Source organism: Corvus kubaryi, unplaced genomic scaffold, assembly GCF_017639235.1.
Source record: "Corvus kubaryi isolate FWS band 111438036 unplaced genomic scaffold, C.kubaryi_AGA036_p1.0 68, whole genome shotgun sequence".
NCBI classification, from domain to species: Eukaryota; Metazoa; Chordata; class Aves; order Passeriformes; family Corvidae; genus Corvus; species Corvus kubaryi.
In genome coordinates, this window is record NW_024582056.1 from 2,618,335 (window position 1) to 2,644,861 (window position 26,527).

General features: G+C 37.7%; 1 long non-coding RNA gene across 1 annotated transcript in view; it reads left to right on the forward strand.

The window, feature by feature from the left end:
- Window positions 1–14,091, forward strand: part of LOC121674519 — a 39,703-nt gene extending 25,612 nt beyond the window's left edge. The window contains exons 2-3 of the long non-coding RNA XR_006019659.1: window positions 6,119–6,243; window positions 13,786–14,091. This is a non-coding gene — a long non-coding RNA (uncharacterized LOC121674519). The remainder of the gene's footprint in view (window positions 1–6,118; window positions 6,244–13,785) is intronic.
- The last annotated feature ends 12,436 nt before the right edge of the window (window positions 14,092–26,527 follow it).

Here is a 26,527-nt window from a genome sequence, read left to right on the forward strand (position 1 = left end):
TTTTTCACAAAAATCACATCACATAGCATTGTCCAAGCATCATGAAAGATGACCTGAGGAAGGCAGACAAGTAATAGTGATTAAACCAGAGACTGTGCTGTAGTTAGGGATGGGAACTGCATGAACAGATTTCCACATGGAGCAGTGAAAAATTTTGTAGTAAACTTTGCCAAGCTGTAGCCCTGAAAACATGCTCCCGACTTGAAAAGGATGAGCTTTTCTCTTTTTTTCTTTTTCTTTTATTCAAATAGAGAATGCTGTTGCTTGCAATATTTTTCTTACTTTGCAGAGTTTAATTAGAAACAAACTTTTAGAAAAAGAAATTTTTATTGCTTACTCAGACAAGGACATCTTTGTCCTTGTTAAATCACATTCTCCATTTTCAAAGAACCTTGTTTGTGCTTTGTTTTTTGCCTGTAGTTTTCATCCCAGGTACTGCACTGGTGGCACTCCATCCCTTATGGTATACATTCTTTCATGTACTTTAGTAGAAGCATAGTGAGAGCAAAAGACTAAGCAACAGCCACATAGAACAAGGAGTTATAATTAGCCTCACAAAACACAATAGGAAATACAATGGCTTATATCTTAGCAAATATATTTAGAGAACAAAATTCTAATGCTTCTTGCCAAGAGAGTTTTAAATCTATATAAAATATTTTAAAAGCCAATCTTTCCCTGCTGTGAAAATTCGTAATTACTGATCTGATTAAAATACCTGCCATACTATAAAAATTTCAGCACAGCTATTTTACTTCAGGAGTTAGCAACAGTAAGTTAATCGATATAAAAATCACTGTGTGTGTATTTTGCCCATATAATCCTGTTTTATTTCTTTTTTTTGGCACTTTATATATTGGCAATATTGTCTGACTTGACAGAAACAGGGCAGAGAGTTCTAGACATAAAGCTGTACAGCAAATATTCACTGACACATGCACATTAGAGTATGTTCATTACTATATGCTTTTTGGAAAATAAACAATGTGAATTGTTCCATGCTTTTTTTCCCCTTCTTTTTTTATGTGTACTGAAGGCATTTGGGCACAAAAATTACTGAATACACCATTATTGACATTATAATCCACTTTCTGTTCACTGGCCCATGTTTTAATCTTGCTGTGCTCTACTGCTCTTTTTCATTTACTTGATACTCTTGAATGAAAAATTTCAGAAGAGTGGCCGTTTTATAGACATGAACTCTTAACCAGTCATTTTCCAGCCCCAGGGAAAAATTCTTGTTATTAGCATGCATTTTTCTTAAAACTACAATTTGAATTAGATGGCATTTCCTCTTCTAGCCCCTCTCTTGTATCTTATTTTACAGCTGGGGTAGAAAGGTTGAATCCAGGATAATAGCAAGCTAACAATAATAGAAATACCAGGAAAAAACTGAAACAAAACTACAACCAACCAACCAAAACAATCCACTCTTGAACCTGCTTTGAAGGAAACTCACAATTTTCAAAAATTTTAATTGGAATTTAACTATTTGTAAATACCATTAGAAGATTGATCTTAGGTAAGACTCCATCCCTTGCTTACAAAATGGAAACAACAGTACCTTCCTTCTTTAGGTTCAGACGAATGACAGTACTGGAAGAGGAGAAAGCAGGGGTCAGGCACCAGGAGGGTAAGGGGGCTCCTGTGTTGGGCAGGGCAGGGCCTGGTAGCCAAGGCTCATGCCATTTATCCATTCTATCTTGAGAACATTGAATTCTGGGGAAGAGCTCAGAAACAAGCTACGGCTTTTTCCCTATCTCAAAAGTGAAGAGCTATTACATAACAACAATTATGAGCTTTAATATGAAATGTTTGTATTCCATTTCAGAGAAGTCCCTATGGTCTTCACAGGGATATACCAGAGGTAAAGGTAATAGTCTGCAGTCTATTTATAAATTACGTGGAGTCAAAGAATGGATAGAAGAGTATGTGCAAGAAATACAGAGGCGGTGGAAGAGTAGTAAACATGAAAATAAATCAGGAAAAAATGGAGCTTAGTGAAACTGTTGGCAGCATGAGCAAAAGAGAGAAAATAAAGTAAAAAGTAGAGTTTTTCCACAAAAATAAGCTGTCTTAACCTTGCATTTATTCTTGTTTTCTTTTCTGCAAGTAGATCTGTACTAAATATGAACAGTATTAAACTCCATCCAAAATGCTAAAACTTATATATTTATAAAACACATTGCAGATAACTAAATAAAGTTTGGCAGAGTAGCTAAATATGAGCTTAGGCAGATGCACTCTCTTACCTTATAGTGTTACCTAGAAACATCATTAAAGTTCATAAACTGACAAGCTCCACAGATACCAGTGGGGTCTTTTTTAACCTATGGACATATTCTGGGGAATAAAGAATTGGGCAAAAGCCACTTTTAGTAGAATTCTACAGCCGAGTGCTAGTAATGAAAAACATCTCAACACTTGCATGGCCTGGCTGAATGCTGCTGCAATGTCTCTGCTTTGTATCCATGGAAACATTTTCAAGTTTCACAACACCACCTACACAGGACTTCTGGTAGATTCAGATTGAAGTAGATTTTCCATGAAACATGACCTAAGGATAGTTCCAAAAAAAGAAAACAATCTTATCATGCAACACACTAAGGTTTTACACTTTGTTGGTGAAACACACAATAAATTTCAGTCAATGCTATTCTTAAGAAAAAGAAACCTGTCTATTCAAGACCAAGATTTCAGCTGCTTTCATTAAATGTCCAACTGCAGAAAAAACAGAAATTCTGCTGGTTCTTTGGACCTCTCTTCTATGTGTGGAGGCAGAAATTCATCTAACTTAGAAAGAGAAGGATGTTTTGACTGATTGCCTGTTTAATAATAGCTCCTTCCATAACTGATGGAAACTTCCAAAGAGTCGTTATAATGGCAAGTCAGACCTAACATAACACATTAAAAATAAAATTATCCACCAACTCATGAAGATGTAACCTTTCTCATAATAACATCAACATTAAAATAGCCAACATTCTCTAAATCTTTGCTCATCTAATAATCACAAACAGATCAAATAGAATCCCATTTGAAGATAATTGCTTTAATGTTGGTAGAGACTACTGTTGCAAAACAAACAAAAAAAAAAAAATCCACCATTGCGTGATGTGGTGACTGATCTGATGCCTAATAGAAAGAAGATGACATGTTCATCTCCAAAGGTGACAAGGAGTATCTAGTGAATTACAGAACTATCTGTTTCACCACAGACCTTAAAATTACAGAAGTCACTTCGTATTAACTATTTGGAGACATCTCTGTCTCTCTCTCAGTAAAAGTGGGAATGTTAATGACTTTTGTCAACTTATAAACTTACATTTTAATGGGCAAAATTAAATAAAATTAAATATATAATGTAAGTTTCCCACAAAGTCCAGGTTATATTTCCAATAAACCTGTATGAGCAAATTCCTGTGTGCTAAGACTAATGAAATACAGAAAATAGATATCTATAGATGTTTGAGCTAAGAAGTGATTCCTATAATTTGATTAAAATTAAAACCAGATACAAAATATTGTTTTTATCAAAACCATCACTGCTAGTAACTTCACTGCCCTTGTGGTTCTATCAGTTCAACTGAAAAATGAGCTTTCTGGTGGGGGAAGATAAAAGATTATTCTTTTCAGTTTAACTCTGGGAAATTCACTCTTTCTCCTGTGTTCATGAAAGCAATAATCAGTGATAGCCTCAATTCAGAGAACAACATCAGGAAACTTAGCTGGCAAAAGCAGGAAGAATAAATGAAATATTATAATCAAGGACTTAAATTCTTTTTAAGTTCTTGTTGCTGCTTCCTGTTTACTAGCTTTAGGGCAGGCTCTATTTCATGGCATCACTTAGGTCCTCTGAAATGTTCTTTTTAATGCCCTTGGACATGAATGAATCTCACTAGTGAAGAAGTACATTGATTTTGTAAGTATTCAGACTGGATTTGGTCTGAAGAACTAGGAGAAAAGTGAAGTGATAGGAGGGAATGAATACTGAGAAATAAGATAGTACTTCACAAAAAGTAAATATTTGCAGATTCTCATAAAAAAAAAAGACCTTTATCCAAAATATTTTTATCTAAAAGGTGTCTTATTTTGTTGAGTAGTTGTGTTTTGATCTAAGAAGTCCTGGAGAATTAAGGGATATAGGCCGGAGACAGCTTATGATAGCTGCCACAGCATGAGTATACACTGTCCTCACCTCTATCAGAGAACACAGGTCTTTATGTAGAATATGTGGAAGGAAACTTAATACGATATGTGCAAGATCAAAATGATTGTCCCTATCTCTTATGAACTCAAGTTTTTTCTATAGAAGTCTTGCGCAAATATTTCAAGAAACAAAATTTTGTTTTTGCATAAACTTGCAAGAACTGAGAAACTCGGTTTCTTTTTGATTGTGAGGTTTAAATAGAAATTAACACACTCACTATGCACAAAATAATTTTGTGTGTATAGAATACTGTACATAGTTACAGATTCTGTAAGCTATATATAATCTAGACATGTTCCTGTGAGTACAAATGAAATATTGTACAGTCTACAGATAAAATATGTGATTACTTTATTATTTTAGAGTGAGGTTTGAGATTACTCTTTCTTCCCTGAAATTGATCCTAAAAGAATCCATATAAATAACGACCTCCTGGGGTTTACGATTTAAATTCACTTGAAACAAAACACCATTCCTACACAGTCTTCTAGAATAAAGAGGATATCCTATTTAAAACATTCTCTTGTGGTTTTGTTTTAAATCAGGACAATGTTCAGAGAAAATTCTACAAACTGCTGTTCCATAGGAAGTAAAAACGGAACTGAAAACTGAAGTGTGTATAGATGGTGATGGGATTAAACCTTAAGGTGAATAGTTGAGTTATTGATCTTGAATACAGAGTTTACTCAGTGGAGGCATCATTAAAGACCAACTCTCCTCAGGTATTCTAGAGCACTGACTATTAATTCAGATAGATCACTAATAAATTGACAACAGGGAATAATCCTCATTGAGAGGAAAGCCTACTTTGCCTCTTTTTTCTGTAATTCCTGTTAATCTAGAACCACAGCACAGGTGCTTCACAATTTTTCCACTACAAAATGAGGCTGTTTGAGAAGTGTGTGAGTTTATATTACTCCTTCCCCAAATGGTTGCATGTAGCCAGATTGTTTTTCATGTGCACCAGAACTACAGAGAGGACAAGTCACAGGTAGAGAAAAAGGGTAGAGGAAAAGAACTTGCCTATATATTTTCAATTAATTCCACTCTGGTTTTGTATTCTTGACAGCTGGAAATTTTTTGCTGCTCTCTTGCATGAAGAGATCAACAGTCTTTTTCACATGTTACCTTGCAAGAATTTTTATGAGATATGCATGCCTTCTGTCCAAAGCACCCCAACGAACAGGTGGGAAACACAGTATGGAACTCCTAATGCAACATTTTGAGACAGACCAAAATACCTTAATAGAAATAATAATAATAGGAGGCAGAAAAATGAACATTAGGTAAGAACCTAAATTTTGCTTGGATATTATGAGAAGTTTGAATGAAATTTCAAATATTTTCAGTTAGTTGCATGCTTTCTTGAGCCTTTGTGAGAGACAAAATTACTCTCTTATTTTCCATACATTCAACAGAGAGCTGTAACTGCAGTGCATATCCTATTTCTTGCTACAAAATAAGAAGGAAATAAAAGAGTCTGTTGTTTCTTTTCCAGTCTCTGTCCATTCCACTTGTTTACCCTGGGGTTGAATTTGGCCTGTATCTCATCAAATGATCCATATCAAATATAATGATCTTTTCAAGAGCATCAGATAGTCATTTCAATTTTGTGCATGTTTTATTCTGATTACTTTTCCCTTCCTTGTGCAGCTTTATATACTGATAGCGCAAGCTCATCTTGTCAATGTAATTTTCAGTTTCTAGTACATCTGATTGAGTAATAGTAATTGAAAAACTATTCAAATAACATCTTCAGATATTCTTTTCATCTTTTCTCTCTCTTAGACAAGCAAATTTTTTTTTTTTTTTTTTTTTTTTTTTAATATGCACAGTCTGTGAGCCTCTGGAAAACATATGGCTAATATAAAAGCCAAAAGTTTTCATGAATAATTTTTCCATCGGCAGGTCCAGGGAAAGAATGGGCCCAAACCTAAGAAGGGGAAATTATAGGCAGTAGTGCCTGAAGAATACATCTCAGAAGCGGGAAGTTCTGACTGTACTTCCTACAGTCCCATCCTATCCTGCACAGAGTAAGGAGTTGCCAGCTAGCATGCCTGCTTTTGAGCACTGTGAGAGACTGAAATATTAAGTTAATGACTCAAACAATTGGCCTTTTGCAGAAGTGGCAAATACTTTGCTGACAATGTGCAAGGGAACAGCCCAGGGGCAGAAAGGGTGAACACCCACCATTGGAGGCTACAAACTGGGTTTTCAGATAAATGTGCAGATAAATGAGGACGCATATGATAAGATGTATAAAACAGTAAGAAGCAGATTCTATGAGGTGGGATAATGCTCTTTATCATGCCAATGTCCTCCTATACACAATTGGCTTAGTCTTAAACTTCACCCCTGGGGAAGTACCAGGACATTCACATGTAGGCTTGAAGGTATCAATCCCTTCTGAAATGATAATTGGAGCAACTAAGCTGACATGAGAAGCAGATCTCATGTCCGAGAACGGTTCATAAACCATCAAAGACCCCTGAAGTGTCCCCAGACTCTTTTCTGGGACCTTCCACATGTGCACATGGTCCACAGTGTTACATCAGACAGCGTAAAACTCCTCTGTTGAGTATGGGGTTATATTTGTTAAGGGGGTTGAGGCTTATGCTCACCAGAAGGCCCTGTGGGAAAGGCATGGCTGCGGGCCGGACGGCTGGAAGTTGGGTGAGGGGAGAGCGGCAGTAGCCAGCGAGGAAAGAGCCGGTTGAGTGACAGTTGGCAGTGAGATTGTGATTGGCTGGAGGAGCACGTGGGCAGCAATGAGCGGGAAGCTGATTGGGTGACAGGACGCGTGGACAGCAGCAGCGCAGCTGTGCCAGCCAATGGGTGCCCTTCTGCCGCTAAGTTCTGTCAGGCTTCGCTTTGGGTCTGGCTGACATTAAGGGTATAACGAGGGGGCGATTTTTGGCAATGAACAGATCTTCTCTGTACGTGCAAGGGGGTCTGTCGTCTTTGTTCCCCATTGCTACACCCCAGCTCCAGGGGAGGTGCCTGGTCATCCCCACCTGAACCTAAACATGTATTAATCCACTGAACTCTACGTTTCATGGGCTTTCCCCACAACAGACAGATCAAAACTGTCACCATCGCTTCAATCCATGGACAACTAATTTGCCACAATCAAGTCTTGTCGCTTGATATCTTTCCTCCGCACTATCTACTCTTAATCTTTCTTTTCCTTTTATATTTTCTTAAGTGATATCTAGAGTTTTTTGTTGTTGCATTACTATAGATAATAACCAAAATGATGGCTACATACCTCTTTTCCATTGCAGCCAAATTGTTCTAAAATAAACCATACATATCTATCTATCTATCTATCTATCTATCTATCTATCTATCTATTTCTGTATGAACACTGGTCATTCAGTGTTGTTTCACTCTAACCTGCCCCAAGGGATCTATTAACAAGAACCTGAGTTACTCTCCCCTTCAGGGGCAGTTTGTAATGAGCACTATCTGCATTAATGTGTGTTAGATATTTATAGTAGAATTTATAGACGGATTTAGCTTGGCATGTTCATACCATTAATGTCTCTGCATCCAATCTCTTTGTTATTTTATCAGTGTCTTTGAATCATTGAAAAGACAGAGATTTTTTGTAAGAATGACTACTTAATTAAACTCAAATTTGGAGTAAATGGATTAATTCCAAAAATTGGAAGTATGGATTTCTATAATCATATGCATTATGATATAGCACAGCATGACTCCTATGTTAGCAGTGACTCATATTCTCTCAGGACACCGATGTTCTGTGCTCGTAGAGATTTCAAAATCAACTTTCCTCCTGCACAGAAAAACATCTGCTTCATCTCTCTGACAGTATAGTGGCAGAGTAGGACTTCAAATTAATTAGAAACTCTTCAAAACTTTGAAAGGAATCTATTATTACTTGTCAGTAATCAATGTCTTACATTCAACATTTGCTTTTAGGTCTGATAATAGACCTGAATTTTACACATTTATAAAACTGATCTGTCTGGTTTTAATAACATACCAGCTCTAAGCTATGGTCACTACATACAAATTTCAATCGTTTGTTTCAGGATCAGTGTATTCTACAGCAAAAAAGCTTAGGTACATGTTTAGTCAAGACCCTCGAAAAGAAAGCTGAGTCCTTGGAAAGCAAAGAGTGAAAACAGAGAATGAACGTGGAAAAGATAGGAAAAATTTGTTGCTGAAGAATCCACCTAAAGGGAGTTGGTTGTCTTGGCCTTTGCTTTAAAGGACAGCTTAAAGAGGTAGGAGCTGAAAGAAACCTGAAAGAAATCACAGTTACAAACATAAATCCAAACTTTTTTCTCTTCTCCTGAATTGTCTTACTGAAGCTCAGCCTCTTCCTAACGTACATAATTTTCTTGGTTTTAGTCTTCCTTAAATCTAGGTACTTCACAGGTGATTGCACCAGTGTGGAGGGGGGATGGTGGGTGGTGCAGGCTCCTCTCTAGATCTCAGTGAAGAATGGCACAACAGAAAAGACATAATAAAACAGCTATTTCAGTAAAGAGACAGAAATAGGAAGTAGGATGGTAAATCCTGCATTCCCTCAGATATAAATGCTATACAGAATATAAATATTTTCAGGGCAGTTACAGAAGAGAATCACATGCAGGAATGTTAGGTATATCTGCAGCAGTCATGGCTATTTCACCACCCCCTTTGTCAAATCCTGGGCTGTTTGAAAATCATGGTCTTGGAAGGAGCTCTAGGGATTTTCAATGATCAGACCTACTGAGCATGGAAAAGTGGTCTGATGATAGAGAGGCATAGGAAAAAGAGTTTGTTAGAAGTATAAAAATAATTCCTGTTTCTGTGTGAGTCACATTTTCTTACCTGTAACATCCATTTTGTCAAACACATTGCAATAAATGGTAGAACTGTATCATTCTGCTGCACTGTCAGTTCACAATTTTTAAAGAGTATGGCTGAGCCTCAGGGGGAAAGAATTATATGAGCATGGGATGCAGCCTCCTGGGTTAGATTTAGAAGAGCTGAGGGAAGAGGGAATTTGTAGAGAGTTACTGGAGGAGAATGGAGCATTCTCTGCTTCAGTACGCCCCTGGAAAAGCTTGTGGAAGTGAAGTGGGACAGAGATTCTGGAGAAGGAGCTGTAAGCTCATCCATCACACACAGCAGATCCATTGCCGAGCTTAGAGATGGTGGAAAGATTTCCTTAGCAACATAGAATGGGCCACAGACTTAATAGTAACTCAGGAAGCCAAAGAAATAGCAATAGAGAGCAAAACTGAAGAAAAGGAAAAATATCTGGAGAAATCTTTGTCATACATTCATGGTGGAAGGGCACTACATTTTTGATCAGTTTATCAATTCTTTCTGATGACTTTGTAAGCATACCATGCTCAATTTTCCCACATATCTGATAATGATCTTCTGCTTTTAAGACTGTGATACATAAATCATTGATACTTGTCATGAGGGCAGGTGGCTCCTCTGGGTGTGCGATTGCAGGGTTGGAGGGAGATGCAGGCACTGAAAAGGAACAGTTAGAGCTACGGATGCCTTCAGAGCCCTGGACATTCATTTTTTCATTTATTTGTGATGAGGTTTTACATTTCTCAATTCAAAGAATTATCTCGCTTGAGATAATACTTTTTGTGTTCTAATAAAACATATTTAATAATGCCCTCCCAACCCGTGAAGTTCTGTGGCCTCCTGAATTGAACAAAAGCTAAAGCTTTTCTCATTTCAAAGCTCTGCTAAAACAGAGTCTCAGTGCTATTGATAACAATTTTGAATAGCATTGTGAAACAGGTTTATAGTCAAAAGGAGAGTACATTTTTTGAAAGTTTGTGCATAGCTGAGGACACTTTCACACCTTATTTGGGATAGTAGCACCCACTAGGGCTTCTGGATAAATCAAGAAATCATTTGATGCCAAAAAATCTTCAGAGGAAGCAAAGGCAGCAAATTTGTTCCTGTGGAAGCTGAGGATCTGGAAAGATATCATAACAGCATCAGAGCTAAGGTGCATCTCTGAGATCTTGAGATGCTTTCTAAGGAGCTGTCTATAAGTCCTTGCTACCTGCATGGTAATAAAGGGTAAGTGTTAGAAGCTATAGAAACTGAACAGTAATGCCCAGTGCTGCACATCCACACATTGACACTTCAGATCTCTGTAAAACACTTTCAGAGAGAACATCTTCACTTCTCCATTGCAAGATAAACATCACAGACTTGCTGCCTCTCCCTCTCTTTCATCCTATGCTTTCTCTTTGAAAGCTTTTGCACGCTTATTTTATCTTCTAGCCATCGGGTGTAACATTCGGATCCAGTTTAATTACTGTGTTGCACTTCACACATTACCCCAGCTCAACAAGTTTTTATTCCTGGAAAAGAGGGATTTCAGGTTTTCATCCCTTCAAAAATTCCCACTTGCACAGATGGATTGTTCATTCATCTGTTGTTGAAGCATTGTGTCAGCCTTAATTTGGATCAATATTTTTGTGCTTAATATACTAATGGACAATTACTTATATATGTGTACTAGGGAAAATGTTACTATAGTCAAAGAAAACAGCAGGAGAAAATTGAAGAGACAGCCAAGTGTCTTTGAAATCCATCTTTGTGGAAGGGGTGCAAGTGTTTGGGGGTCCTTAGAAATCTAAACAAAACCAACCAACCAAAAATACAAAACCACAAACCCAAATCATTTCTATGGTGTATGAGTTTCATATTCAGTAGGAAAGCTACATCTGGGAAATCAGAATCAAAACACATAAAATCAGTTAGAATGATTATATTGTAATATAAAAAATAGATTAAGAGTCGCAGTAAGAAATTAGGGTTTTTTTAATAAATACACTCCACATCAGAAGATTACTCATCGTTCTGGCCTGTATCTCAGCTTTTACGTGGAAGACTCACATGGAAGAAAACTCAAGTCACAAAAGGGCAATGTGATCTGCAGGTTCATTCTTCACAGATTCTCTGTTAAAGCTCTCAGGAAAGGAGAGCAGTTAGTGCTAATGACTGATACAGAGATACAATGTGGTTTTTTTTTTTTTGTTAGATACAGCTTGAAGCATCATGAATTATCTTTTTTTTTTGTAGAACTTCAAGATATTTTCTTTGACTCTATCAACAACTTAAAAGTATAGATGCAATAAAAAAAGTGTAATATAACAGGAAATAAAAGGATATCCAAAATGTTTAAGATCACAAAACTTGTTTTGAACAATAGTTTACAGTGAGGGATTTGTCCATTTTAAGCCAAATGAATACTGAAGAGAAATTTTTCTGGACTGTATTCACAAAAGTATCAGACAAATATTGAATGGGTTTTCTCAAATATATCTAAAACAAATATTGCAGAAAAACTAGAAATAAAATGTGCACACTAAATGAAAATAATTAGAAATCCAACTACTGACTGCTCTACATTCAGTGAGCAAATAAGCACTTGGGCCAAAGATTGACCAGTCCTCACAGAATTGCCAATTCAGCATCTTAAAAAAATTATTCCACTTGATCACTTAGTTTATTTTTTCTTTTTTCCTTAGTGAAAGTTCAGAGAAGAACCAAGACTTTCCTTGGGAAAAAAAAATACATACAGTGGTGATTTCTGCTGAATTGATGCTCTATTAGATGTTCCTAAACTGAACATCTAATACTTTTCGCTGATTTGCTTATACACTCTTAAGTTGTGCTTTTTAAATATTTAAATATTTCTTACTTAAAATGAAGTCTAGGGCTTTTAAACACAATTTAAATATGGCACAAGAAATGAAGGATTAATGAAGCTTTTCAGAATGTCAGGAAACAAACTGGATTTGCTTCAGTTTAAATTTTGATTGGAGATTAGTTTGGCATATTAGGATTTGGAAATTTGCACCTCTCTCGGCTCACCAGATGCTAACTGACTTCATCTGACAGACTGCATGTACCTTGGATAGCAAATGACATCATGATGTGGCATATCCAAGGTGAATGTCACCACTCGCTAGCAATAATTTGTGCTAATGTAATACCTCATGCAAAACAACAGACACTCCTTCAGCTATAAATAGTGATGCCAGACTATGGTAGGCAATTTGACTGACAAGCAAGGACTTGCGACAGCAGCAAGACACATCAGCTCAGCAAGGGCACTGAAGAAAACTTCAGCAGAGTAGTACTGTTATTACAAATCTACTGAATTTTACTGGTAAGAAGCTCTTCCAAACTTTGCAAGGAAGTGTGAGGATTGCAGTTCAACAATTTCTTTTCTGTATTCTTGCAAATAAGAATATATAAATTCCATTGTGAAATTCAAGAAACTTAGAAAAGTGATAAAGACTTATCTTTCAGTGCTTTGTCCCTCAAGATCCATTTGTCTGTTCCTCTTAGTAACTTACACAGGGTTAGATGCCAAAACCTTTACACAAGCCAGGAGAAGAGTCGAGTTCTTCATAATGTCACAGCCCTGAAAGTGAAATCATGTAAATAGTAGTTGATATGAAATGCAGTGTCTCAAATTCAGTTCTCGGAAGTTTAGTGAACTTACTGTGGCACAAGGAGAACCTCTAAGTTTTCAACAATGTGAATGCTGTTGATTAAACCTTTTCTTTCCCTCTAAGAAATAAGAGATAAATCATGCATTTCTTTCAAAATATATTTACTGTTCTATGTACCTCTGGAAATCTAAACATTCTATTTTTGTTCCATGTACGAAATTATAATAGTTATTGATTCTGACTTCAAAATGTAGCAAAAAAGAATCAGTGAAGTGCTTGGAAACATGGTGAATTTCATGTACTAATCAATTTGAAGTGTCATTCTTATTCCAGTATTCACTCTCAAAATAAACACTTTCCTATACACATTTTCTTTATTCATACCTGAAATGTTAGAAATAAAAAGCCTGTTTAACACAGAAGTTAAAGATTTCATAGTATCCACAAAAAATTCCAATATGCAACACACTTCAATTCTTCAAACTTCATTCAAAACCTGAAAATTAGAAATACCTGTATAGATAATCTAAGCCTTATAAGGCTAACCTGTCTGCTCCGTGCATTTCAGAAAAAAACAAAAGAAATCACAAGAATGAAAGTATATCTTTCTGAATTTATCCTAACAGTTTTACCACAACATTGATGTAGACTTTTCTTTTTACTAATGTAAGAATAAGAAAACTGGTAATGTGCAAAATGTGGAAGCAATACTGGTTTGTTGTAACACATCCCTGAGTCAGCCAGAGCTTTGAGGTGTATATGACTTCATCTGTTCCTTCAAATGAGCTCCACAAGGGAGATACAGAGTGAAAAATCAAAGTAACAAGAATAGACTAGAGAGAAATAAAGAAGGTCTGGTTCTGTGACTCATTTGCATTTTACCTTTGCAGGTGGAACTGTGAAATCAGTTTCGTGGGCTGTCAGCAGCTTCTTGAGCTGCAAGAAATTTTGCCCAGGCTTCAGCCGATTTTCTCCCCCCATTGAAGCATGGCTTTCTGCTCTCTGTTCCTCCATGCAGTTGCTCTCTGCTCATCTGCAGAGTTTCAGCCCCTTGATCTCTCCTGCTGACTCTTGTTTGTTCTCTCTTTCCCACTGCTTTTCTGCTTGAAGTACCTGAACACTCTTCTCTCCAAGGAAGGCTTGGTGACTGCCCAGGGAAGAAGTGCTCCACAGAGGCTTCCACTATTCTTGCACTTCTTCTAAAATGGACTTCCACACACACACTGGAAACAAGCCATACCTACGAGCAGTCACCTTCTGTAATGGCAGTCAGTAGCTGAAAATCACCAGGTGTGTTTTTAAATCCAGTGTCAAGTCATGTCTGTAAGTGAATGGATGAAAAATCTTTACCCATGTGAGTAGTATTTTCTTACCAGAGGCAGCTTTCTTCTCACTTTGACAAAGAGACACCTGACTGCATTCTGTCTCCAAAATAATAATAATAATAAAAAATATTCTGTTTAAATGAGTTTGCATTTAACACTAGATTTTAGAATACTTGACTCCAAAAAATTATTTTAAATGGACAGTACACAGCCTCATAGTTAAAACTGCTCTAAATTGCAGTACTGACTGTTCCTCATATGTCCACAGGTGTCAAAAAGCATTTCTGTCAAAACACTTTTTGGTTATTCTAAGAAACTTATGTCCCTGCTGTCTGACTCTTACATCCCTCTGGATAGCAGAACCTTCAGAAAAGAAACTCAAAACAGATTTCCCCTGAATCTGTTTCCCAGTTCTGCTGAAATAGGCCCTTTAATGAAAGCTCTGGTTGATCGAACAATTTTGATCTCTTATACCAAGCACTGCCAGTCAGACTGTGTTATGTAACAGATGTAATGCTGCATTTCATGTCACATCTAATGCAAGGTTGTGCTACATTTCAGGGATACACATTGCAGATGAATGCAATGATAGGGTTTTAATTTTTTAGTAAGGAAACCTACAGACAGAAAATTTGAGATTTACTGACTTATTGAGAATTTTTGTAAGAAATTTCTGCGGGAAATAAAAGTGCCCTAGAATGAACAAAAATATATTTTTCAAGCTTTGCTTTACTGTGCAATGCTGATTTTTTTTTTCTATTCTAATTATATATATAGTCCAATATAAAGAACAAATGTAGAATAAAAGGACTATTTTGACTTCAACAAAATTTATCTAATCTTGGAACAAGCTAGTGCAAATTCTGTGATTTGAGAAAGGCTGTATCCCTCTCATGTAGTCTGGCATCCAAAAAAATGGAAATAAAATAAATTATTCGCTTCGTATATTGTGAGTATAGCCCTAAATAAATAAATTTATTTTTTTACTGATTTATTTGATTACTGAGATCAGATTATATTAGAATTTTTCCATGCCAGTGTGTCAGGCCATGGAGAAAACTTCCTACTTACACAAACTATTGGAACATTCATTCAGAATGTTCACTGTAACTGTGAGCAAGTCAACAAACAAGTCAGAAAAAGAGTTAGGAAACCTTAAAATACATATATAAAATACAATAAATGTGTTCCATGAACATTGGGAACATTTAAAGGTATTTTTAATTAAGATTCCAAATAAGCAGTTGGCTCCTGTTGGCTGATTAGACAAATTTAGTTTCTCTATTACCCTTGTTGGTCTAGATTACATTTATTACTGGCCTCAAGCTCCCACAGGTATTCTGCCTTGTGGCTGTCTACCAAGAACCTTGCAAACCTGTCAAATTTCAGAGCTATGTAATTTCACACAATTTACTCCACACTCTCATCTCCCTGCCTCTTCCTCCCTCCGTCTTCCAATCTGTTGCGCCGGGGATTACTGCAACAAGTATATTTCAAACCAGGAGTCCCGTGGAAAGCGAAGTATATATGGACAGATTCGTGGTAGATGTTTCAGAGATGTTTATTTCTCCAGCCGCATGGCCGGGGTTCTGCTCAGGAACTCCGCAGTCACGGGACCCAAGGGTCCTTGGCCACACCGGGGAACACAAACCAACCAATGGGGAATGAAGCTGAGCAGGGGCATGGAAAACCCCGTGTCTCCCCCCCAGGGCCCATCTCCCAGGGCTACATGGCAGGGGAAGGGACCCCAACATCTCACCCGTTTTATTTTAATAAAAGGAGAATGAAAACAACTGGATAAACATAACAAGAACAGTTTCAAGACAAAACAAGCCACCCTCCTGAGTCTTTAAATGTCCAAACAGATTCTGTGGAACATCTTAGGGCTGACAGAAGGGAGACAGAACTCTGAGCATGCTTTGTGGGGAAACTGAGGCAGGAGAGGGTTTAATTTCTTCCCTCCCCCTCTTCAGCCCCCCCTCGGCATCGGAGAGGAATTGTAGGGAAATGGAATTGTATAGGGAAACCATGGGGTGAAAAACGGATTAGGAATAAACTGGGGATAGGGTAAACTTAGGAAGGGGTTCATATTGGGTATAGGGTAAAAGGGGAAAGTAGGCTGTGGGTAGGGAAGTTGCTGGGATGGATATTGTTTATAATTTTGTGCATAATGGCTGCCTTTGACTGGAATACCCCCAGGCCCAGTAACATTTGCTGCTTGTAAACCCTTCTTTCCTTGCACTATATCAAATTGTACAACTTCTCCATGTCCTACACTTTGCAGGTAATTTTTAGGGTTATTCCTTTTAATGGCAGTTCTATGGATGAATAGATCTTCCCCTGTATCATCTCGTGTTATAAATCCATAGTTGTTTTTGACATTGTGCCATTTCACAGTTCCTGTGACTTTCGTGGCTACAACTGCTCCTATCATGTGCTTGCGTGTTCGTCGTGGGTGCTGGTCCCGCGTGGCCACCACCTTACTGACTCTGACATCTTGGCCAGCCCCCGCGTTGCGGCTGCTCCACGCTCTCCGAGCGGCGCTGTTCCGGCGCGTGTCTGGGCTCTGTGCGGCCCCGCGTTGCCATTGCCGCTGGCTCCGTGCCCTATGAGCGGTTCCGCTCCGCAAACTCCACGCTTCTTTGAGTGCGGCCCCGTTCCGGCTCGGCGCTGCGCTGCGCGGCTTCTCGTGTCGCTGTGGAAACTGCTGCTTCCCCCTCCGCAGGGCTCTCCGAGCCAGTCGCTCAGACCGGCCTGCCACGCCGATGCCCGGTTCCTGGCTGCTCGTGGCCCACGGCACCCACGGCGCCTGCGGCATCACTCCCTCACTCGCGGTCGCGTGGCAGGGCACCCCGAGACAGGGATGGGGTCCGCGATAAGGCGCGCGCTCCCGAGGGGGCCGGGCGCATCCAGCACAGGCACCTCCGCCGGCACGGCTGCAGTCATGCGCTCCCGGGATGGCGGCCGCGCGGGCTCGGCCACGGGATAAGTATGATCCTCTGCTTTAGGGGTAATGGGACCATACAAATGCTCCTCAAGAGCTTCCCTGATTATAAGGTATGCACGGAAAGCTTCTCTTTGATCCCATACTTTATCCCAGATCTCGTCCCAGAAACACCCCTCACAAGATACAGGAGGTTCGATATCAAAAAGTAAGTCTTGAGAAATATAGGAGAACCTTTCGAAAAGCCAGAAGAAGAAATGTTCTAGATCTCCTGGTTCCATCACTTTTTTGTTTTGTTGTTCAAGGATTCCTTTAACTTCTAGGTACATTTCTTTCTGTGGCTCAGAGAGCCCCATTTCCCACGATTCTTCCATAGTCCAGAGAGAATATCCAAACCAAGATGAGAAGAGAGAGGTCTAGAGTGGTTATTTTACTCATGAATCTCCCTCAGGGATTGGTATCTTGCTCACATTCCTCCACCAGTTTGTTGCAGCAGGGATTACTGCAACAAGTATATTTCAAACCAGGAGTCCCGTGGAAAGCGAAGTATATATGGGCAGATTCGTGGTAGATGTTTCAGAGATGTTTATTTCTCCAGCCGCATGGCCGGGGCTCAGCTCAGGAACTCCGCAGTCACGGGACCCAAGGGTCCTTGGCCACCCCGGGGAACACAAACCAACCAATGGGAAACAAAGGTGACCAGGGGCAGGGAAGCCCCGTGTCTCCCCCCCAGGGCTCCTCTCCCAGGGCTCCATGGCAGGGGGAAGGGACCCCAACACCAATCCATATCTAAGCCGAAATATAACCCATTTACAGTCTCATGCCATCGTTTCTTTCCTGCTGCAGAACTCCAAAACATGTTTTTAGTCAGCCAGTCACCTACTGACTAGAAATGAATGCGGTAGAGTGGCAAGAAGATAACTTCACCCTAAAAATGAACCTTTGAGTGCTGTGGAATTTTTCTCTTAAACCTCTTTTACTGCCATTGTTCATTACTTTTAATTCCAGAAAAAGAACGTATTTACTGCAAGGTTTGTAGACTGGTGGTGAGGATGATGCCACAGTTCCCAGTATAGGAGCTGTGCCTCTCCATACAAGTGCCCTGATGGTTACATGCTCAAAAACTGTGGTCTAATGTTGCAGCGCTGTCCCCAGTATGTGACAAGCACAGCTAGCAGGTCAAGGGATAGGTGTATTCCATGGTCAGCTGTCCTGAGGCCGTGCCTGGAGTACTGAGCCCAGTTCAGCTGGAGGACCTCAAGTGTGGTAGGGGTCTGGAACACCTGGCTTGAAAGGAGAGGCTGAGGTGGATTTGCTTAGTTTGGAGAAAAGAAGAAAGACTGTGAGGGATGAAGTGGCTGCCTTCAACTACCTACGAAGGTGTGCTGAGAATACAGAGTCTCAGAGGTGCACTGTGAAAAGAGAAAGTTTAACTGTTGGAAGTCACACAAGGGAAATTCTGATTAAACTGAAGGAAAATGTTTTGTAAAGAATGTAAAGCAGTGAAACAGCTTGTCTAGAGACATTTTTGAATCTCTGTCCTCAGATATGTTTAAAAGTTGGTCAAAGGCTTTAATAACCTCATTTAAATTTGAGGTTGCTCCTGCACTTAGCAGGTGACATCCAGGCTTTCTTCCCAAGCTCCCCTCCCCTATGACTGTGTATTTCCTCCTCCTGTTCTCTTCCATGGGAATAGCGAATAGCTTAAAAGATTTTACTTCAGTGCATTTAATCCTGTAAATGTGTTAACAAAATGCTCCTAGATGAAGTATTACAAAGGCTATCAGATACTGGACTCTGCATCTCTTACTAAAAGAGGTTATCTAGAGCCTATTATGTGGTAGGAGGCTGTGGAAGAAATTAGCTGGAGTATGGTAAACCAGGCTTTGAATTCCTTATTGAGAGGTTATACTGACAATTTAGGGGCCCTGTCCTGCTACCATGTCCCTTCCATAGTGGTGCTTGAACTTGGTGGGAATTTTCCTTGCGCCAAGTAAATCTTAAAAGCCATTTTAAATTTAGACCTGGAGAAAGTATATTGTAGTAGTACATTTGGAAATGACAGGCACATAAATAATTGTGCTGATGGTTATATCAGTAAGGATGTTGATCTTGTAGGTTTTTTTTAATAAGGGTTTAAAGTAAAAAAAACCAAACAACTGAGCTAGAAAATATACTCAATTACATTTTCAAAATAGAAAGAAGATCACAGAATCCCATTACTATGTTTTAGCTGAAAATCAATGTAGCTGTACATTATTTATTAAAAAAAAATGTATTACCAAGTCTAAAGATAGAAGAGAAAATAAATTTCTTAGTAAGTCAGTGACATTTGAAGTGTTGGCATGCATACAGTTCTATTTGAAAGAAATAATGTATCACTTTCAAGAATGGTCATTGAGTAACTTGTTGCCTTTTTTGCCTTTTTGCCCTCCTACTAAACATGAGCCAGCTCTACAACCAAAGCAGTAACTAGCAAACCCAATGTCTTGGGGTGACCTTATGATGTGTATCCCATATCACTGCCTCTGCCCAGAAATTAATTTTTGGGCCTTTCTATGCCTCTAAACTGAGCCTGAGAGGGGGAAGGAAAAAAAAAACCTGAGCAAAAACTTTCTCAAAGCAGTTTGCAGCTTGTTCAAGGACACAAAAAGATAGCAGGTTTGTTTTTTTTTTTCCCAGCTGGGGCAGGGGAGCGAGGAAGCACCCGGCTTGCGGCTTTCCAGTCAGCTTTTGGCCAGTTTTTTCCAGTTTTTCTTGTTCTCCGGAGAGAGACTGAGAGTTGAACTTTTCCTTCTCTGGAATTTCGGATTTTCTCCCATGTTCTACTGGACTGCTTGATTGCTGTAACATCAGAGCACATCGGGAGGACTTTCCACTGGGCGCAGAGGGCCTGGCCCTGGGCCAAGCCCCAGCTCCGAGGAGACCAAAGGGAGGACTCGAACACTTTCCCAGGTTTTTCCTCTACAGCGAAAGATTTTACCATTTAACATTATTTTCCTTTCCCGTGTGTTTGTTAAATAAATAGTTTTATCTTCTTCACTTTCCTTCGAGGAAAATTTATTTTTTTCCCGAACCTGGTGGGGGGGAGGGGTGGTTGTGCCTTCTCTCAGAGGATATATTTCTAAATTTGGCCAAACCGGAACACAAACAAATAAAAAAATCCCCAAACACATAAGAGAAATCAAGTATAACCTCTATGTCATGCTACTGACTTCATCTTAGAATGTTTAACTACCAGTTTGAAAAGTGGAAATTAATTTAAACTTGGGTTTCAAGAATGTATCTACAAAAGCCTCACGTTATTAAAAAAATTCCCTAATAGCACAATAGTACTTTTCTGTATGTGGATAAAGTAAGCAAATCCCTATTAAATAACAAAGAAAGTAACAAAAAAGTGCTATTGTAGTAGAAGTCTGAAGATGTACACTTTAAAGAAAGGGACTATAAGTGAGGATATGACACGTTCTGACAATGGAACAGCGGTGATTGATACTAAACTGTGTGCTCACCTAAATGCACATTTCAAGTAACTTCCATTAATATACTCAGTAAGAACAAGAGTCACTCCAAGTTATTTCAGCTAAAAAATGTTTCCACTCACTGTCAGTAATGTCATTCCCAACACATTGCTAGAGAATAAGTCAGTAGCTACTCCTACAATACCCTTGCCTCAGGTTAGAAGAACTATGAATTTATCAGTCTCTCTATTCTGTAGGGTGGAAGATAACTTGGGTTGGAAACAAATGCAATTGAGCATGCACTTCCAAGAATTTTAAGCCAGCATTTATGCATTTCCTATTCAGTAAAATCAGGGAATTACGCACTTACCCCCTAGCTCTGCTTGGTCCTGTGATTGTTCACTGTGATGATGTCCTTTTTTACCTTAGGAAAGAGACTGTAATTTAAAAAAAGTTTTACCTTATGGCCCCTAGGCAGTGCTCCAGCTTGGATTGGGCCCCCTGAAACATGGGTAAATGCACCACTAGTGCTAGCAGTTCTTCCCAATTGCACTTTGTCTGATGAACCATGAGAACCTCTGTGAGTAATTTTCACATTTTTTCTTATTCTGTTAGGTTTGACTGAACCTTGTTACTTACAGTATATTAGTTCATACCAGCTGAGTGTTTAGATCACACCAAGGTGTTTAGTCTCACAACATTTACAATTATATACTAATCAATGTTTAAAAAATACAAGGAATTATAAATTTTCGATTAATTTGGTACTTAATATTAGGCCAGCAGTTTTGTTCCTACATTCAGAAAAAATAGTGAGTTAGTAGCAGAAGCAGTACTAGTGACAGTGTTGAAATTTTGGCATCCAGACGCCACTGAATTTCAGGAATTAGGGCATTAATATACACATGCAAAGGCATGCACACATAAAGTAAAACTCTGCCTCGAATGAAGTCAGTATCAGTAAGGTGAAGTACCAGAATTTCAACAAATAGCCACAAGACCTTTCAAAGATAAGAGCAATTCAAATGGTCAATATTATATTTGAACTGAAACATATATATGGAGTAGTTGTTGACACAGTAGAAGGTAAATAATGCAGAAAAGTCTTTACAGTTGTTACCTGTCATCTGGTACTTGACAGCCAAGTATAGCATTTTTTACCATGTTTGATCTTCCTATTTTTATCTTGTCATGGCAAAACAACTATTTCAATGCAGGGTTAAATTTCTTACACCTGGTGAAGTCTTAAAAAACACTGGTAGAAGGAAAACATTTTTTTTTTACATCATACTCTTTGTAATATGGAGTTTGAAAACAAGGCCCTGTCATGCTGATAGCTGCACATGGAAGAGGGTGATTGCTTTTGAATAAATTACAAACTAAGGAGAAAATACAGTCTTATTCATGGGGAGAGGACAATGAAACAGAGGTGCTTTGGAACAAAATAATGAAAAAAATATTCTTCTCACTCCACAAATTTACTTATTTGCAGGTAGAACATACCTATTGCCTACTTTCCCATGTGTGCTTTCAAGTTGAAATATTAGAATAAATTTAACAACAAAACTATTGTTTTGCCTCCATTTGTTTTGACATGTTTACTGTCAAATTCTTAACCACTATTTTTTCAATTGGATTTTCTCCCACAATTTTTAGTCAAATGGGAGGAAATCTTAGGATAACTAGGTAATTCTCCAAATCCTGAAACAGAGCCACAATCAATTAAAGACATATTCTAACAGAGTCAAAATTATTATGTTTCCAGGCAAAAATATTACAAAGTAACAAAAAGAAAAAAATCCCAACCAAAAAAAAGAAACCATAAAATTGATATTAAATAAAACCACAGTGACCATGGTAAATTTTTCAACTGACAGTCCAGTTTTTTGGAGACTAAATAATTCCTTTTTCTATGAACATATTTAACATAGATCTTGAGATCTTGCATCTTGGAGACCTATTAGTTTCAGACAAACTTTGCAGAAGTTGTATTTACACAGGCTGTGTTGACTGCTTTGAAGTAAAATGAATTTAACGTCTTTCAAATTTAAATATCTTTCTCACTAAGTGGCTTAGTTATGCACCCTCTTAGTTAATACCAAAAGATTAATTTGGTTTTCATCTTGAAACACTAATGGCATTACTGACACAGAAACAAGCCTGAACTCTTTTAGTAAGCTGGATGAGAGTCATTGGTATCTGCTGCAAAACACAAACAACTGGAGCTTCTAAATCCATGGAAATAAAAACATTCTCACCACGGTGCTATTAATCTAATCAGGAAAGCCAAGAGAAGTCCTGGGAAGTACATCTAAAGAGCAGAATGGGAATCTGTCAGGTGTTTCAGCAACAATATGCTTGTGAAAGCACCACTAAAGCCTGGCCCGTGTTCTGGGTAGAACTTTTGTCACGTTTTGTGTTTATAAGTGAGGGATGTTACAGTTACCTCATATCCATCTTTCCCATCATAATTTCAAAGGTTTTTAGTCAGCCCTAGAAAATCATGTAGACAGTTGATATTTTTATTAAAACATTCATATGCAGTCCTTTGCTTTCTAGTACAGAAAGGATCACAGAGCAGTGACTTTTCACAGTGCAGTTTTAAGTCTCTCAGTCAAAATAATTATTAAAATCGTGGCTGTTGACTTTGAAAGACTGAAGGATAGAAATCTTTCTTTGTGTTGCTGTACCCCAAAATTCCCATTATGACATAAACCTCTGCAATCTTAGCGGCTTTTATATAAAACCAAATGGGAAATTTAAAGGAGTAAGAATTATTTTTGTGAGATTAATATATTTCAGATATGTTTCAGGACTAGCTTTTTATTTGAAAGTTGAAGTAAGAGTTTTAAAGCCCCTTCTAGGCTAAATTGAGAAGCAAAATAATAGTATACAAGATACATAGCTAAAAAGCTCATTTAAGAAAAAAACCAAAACAAAACAAAAAACCAAATGCAAAACAAAAAAATATCTTCCCTTGAGAACAGTCAATGACCACTTTGAGCCTGAATGCCACTAGTTCTTCAGCTGCTGCTAGCAGATCTTGTATGTCAAAAGCTAGTTATTTGAGCAAAGACATTAAATTCAGAGGCTGAAAAGTGAAGTTACATAAACTGCATGATTTTTAATGGAAGACTATGACATTGTAAGAGCAGCACTGGGAAGGATGGTGTGAAGAAATTAGTCTTTATTATTCTCAGAATATAGCCTGGCTACAGGGTGTTATTGTAGGTGTCTTACTGATGTCTTCTTTTAGAGGGCCTACAATGGTGACCACTAACCAGTGACTGCAGATTAGGAAAATTAAAATGTGAGCATCTGCACCAAAGTAAGGCGACATGTCTTAAAAATACCACGTATTGTCAGGTTTCTGACTTAGGTATCTGAAGTTGAAACACACGGGCTATGAAGTAGTGCAGGAGATAAAGCAGGGAAGGATTCCCATTCAGTGGAATTGTTGGAAGATTCTGATACTACTCAGAAAATATTAGTCTTTTTCTAGTTCAACTATTGTAGTTGTCAATTTACAGAACTTCAGTTCCTGTAATGAAACAGAAAAACTAGTGTGTGCACTGATAAATATAGTAACTCATTCCTTATGGGAGTTGTGATTCGAAATATCCTTGATAGAGGCTTATTTAAATATCTGGTTTTAGGCAGACCATAAACAGGAGGATGTAGTGTGGCAAAGAAAGTAAAATAAATGAAGCCAAAATAGCTCTCTTGTATTTGTCAGACAGAAACCATTCTGAAGTTTTGCAAATTATTTTCAAGCTAAATGTCTGACTACAGCTGCATACAGTTCTACAGATTTTTTTTTTTTTTTTTTTTTTTTTTTGAGAAGCATTAAAGTAACAAAAGGAAACAATTCAGCTCTGACCAAAGATGTTATGGTGAATCACTCTTCAGTCAATTCACAGGAACAGGTACTTAATAAAAAGTTGGAAGCCCAAAACATGGTTTGTGACACAGCATTCCAGAAAAGAAAAATAATATTTTTCAGCCTGAGACCACCCTGTTGTTTTTGCTGTTGTTGTTGTTGTTTTTGTTGTTAACAAAATGAAATTCAGTTGAAAATGTATTTTATTTATGCAAAACTTGACAGTTACTGTAGGATACAATTTTCCAGGTGTTCAAAAGTGATCAAGTGGAAGTGAAGTGCACTATAAGAGACAAAAATGTTTCATCTTTTGTCTTCGAAGCTTTATTATCCAAGAAATAGGACGATCACGGTTATCACGATTTATTACTTAAAAATCAACAAGGCATTAGTTTCAAAGGCTGTGATTTAGTAACAATTTGTCATAACTGAGAAAGTCACAGGTTTCAGAGTTACATGGCAATTTATAACTTTTTGGCCCAATAAGCAATTAACAAGAAACTTTGTTTTGACTTTATAACCTATTACCTTTGGTACTTTTTACTGCATTGCGTCTGTTCCACAACTAATAACTTACTAGCTCACATACACACATATACTCTATAATAACAGCTACATTCTTAACTTAAACTATAAAATCACATTACTATACTTAAGAACCCTTCACCATATCACCCAATACATTTTCTTACTTATAACTATAGAAACCTTGTTTTATAATTCTTCTGCTTAAAGTCTGTATAGCTTTGCCATTACATCAATCCAAGCTCTTTCCAGGGCTGGAAATCAAACTCATTAATGCCTGTGGAAGTTTCTGCTTCTCTGTTTCCCACAATCTTTTCTCTCATATATGGTGAATGTTTTAATCGAAATGTTTAGGATATATGTTCTTTTGTAGGATCATTCTCTTTGTGTATCTAATCTGTAACTGGCAGTGACAGAGTAATGAGTGGCTAACAATATAATATGCTTATATACTGGTCCTGGAGTTACATTTGAGGATTTCAAACTTTTCTTCACTATCTGCTTGTCTAATCACTATTTTCTGTAATAGTTTTTAACTATTAATGTTCTTATTGTGAAATCATAAATGAATGAAAAAAGCCTTAGAATAGAATAAATTCTGTCATGCCCAAGTCATACATTCCCTCATGCTTGAATTATTTCTGACTCTAATCTAATATTATTAACTGTTTATCTGATATTATTTCATAATAACATTATGAAATAATGTTATTTGCTTAACACAAGGTTCAAATAAATTAATTTGAAGCCTGTTCTCAAAAAACCCAATAGTTGAGTCCACCTCTGTTCTGAGATACACACTTGGTCATTTACACCTTCTCTTTCCCTCACAAAACAGAGTTCTCTACCTTGCCTTCTTCTTCCATTGCTGTTTGGGTGGAAAGTTCTGAGACAGAAAATTTCTTCCACATTTACAACTGACAAAACTGGAGAAAGTTATTTAAAAATTCTCTACAGGAGGGACATACATTTTCTCTATATTTTTCTAATGCTATTAAGTCTCCAGGATAAGGAACCATAAGACATCACTTAACTAGCAATTTTTTTTTCTCCATATGGACCTCTCCAGTTTCTATACCCATTTAGCTTCAAGGAAAGGTAAATTGTAGTGCTCTATTTATCAACCTATTAGTAAATCTTCTTCATAGTGGAGAAATCTCATCTGTCTTTCCAGATTAGTTTTTTTCTAAGAGAGCAGAATGGGAGATTCAGTGAGGCACCCACCACCTCTCAATTCCTTCTCATCCTGGGAATTTGATTTAATACAGTTTCAGTTTCTGTATCTTCTCTTCCATCTTTAGATGGAGAGAATTTGAACTTCTCATTTTGCTTCTTCTTCCTTAACCTTGAAAGTGTTTTTCTGCTAGTATTTAATCACTATCTACAGCAAAAAGCTGTCTTTCCTTTCCCGGTAGATGTTTTGCATTCCTGAAACACTATTGGGTTTTTTTTGAAAAAATATTCGATCTGGTGAAAACATATTAGGAAAAGGAAAAGAAAAGGAAAAAGTACAAGACATATATATTTTTAATACAATAAAAGTATGATTGCCTTCCTTGATAATTCAAGGCAAGGATCAAAGTAAACTTACCACTGTTAAGATTCTTAATTTTTTTAACTTCTTATTTCATCTTCACTTATTCTCTCCTTTGAGAGATAATTTGATATTGAAAGAGAGCATGGTGCTACAAATGCCAAGGTCATGGGTTCAGTCCCT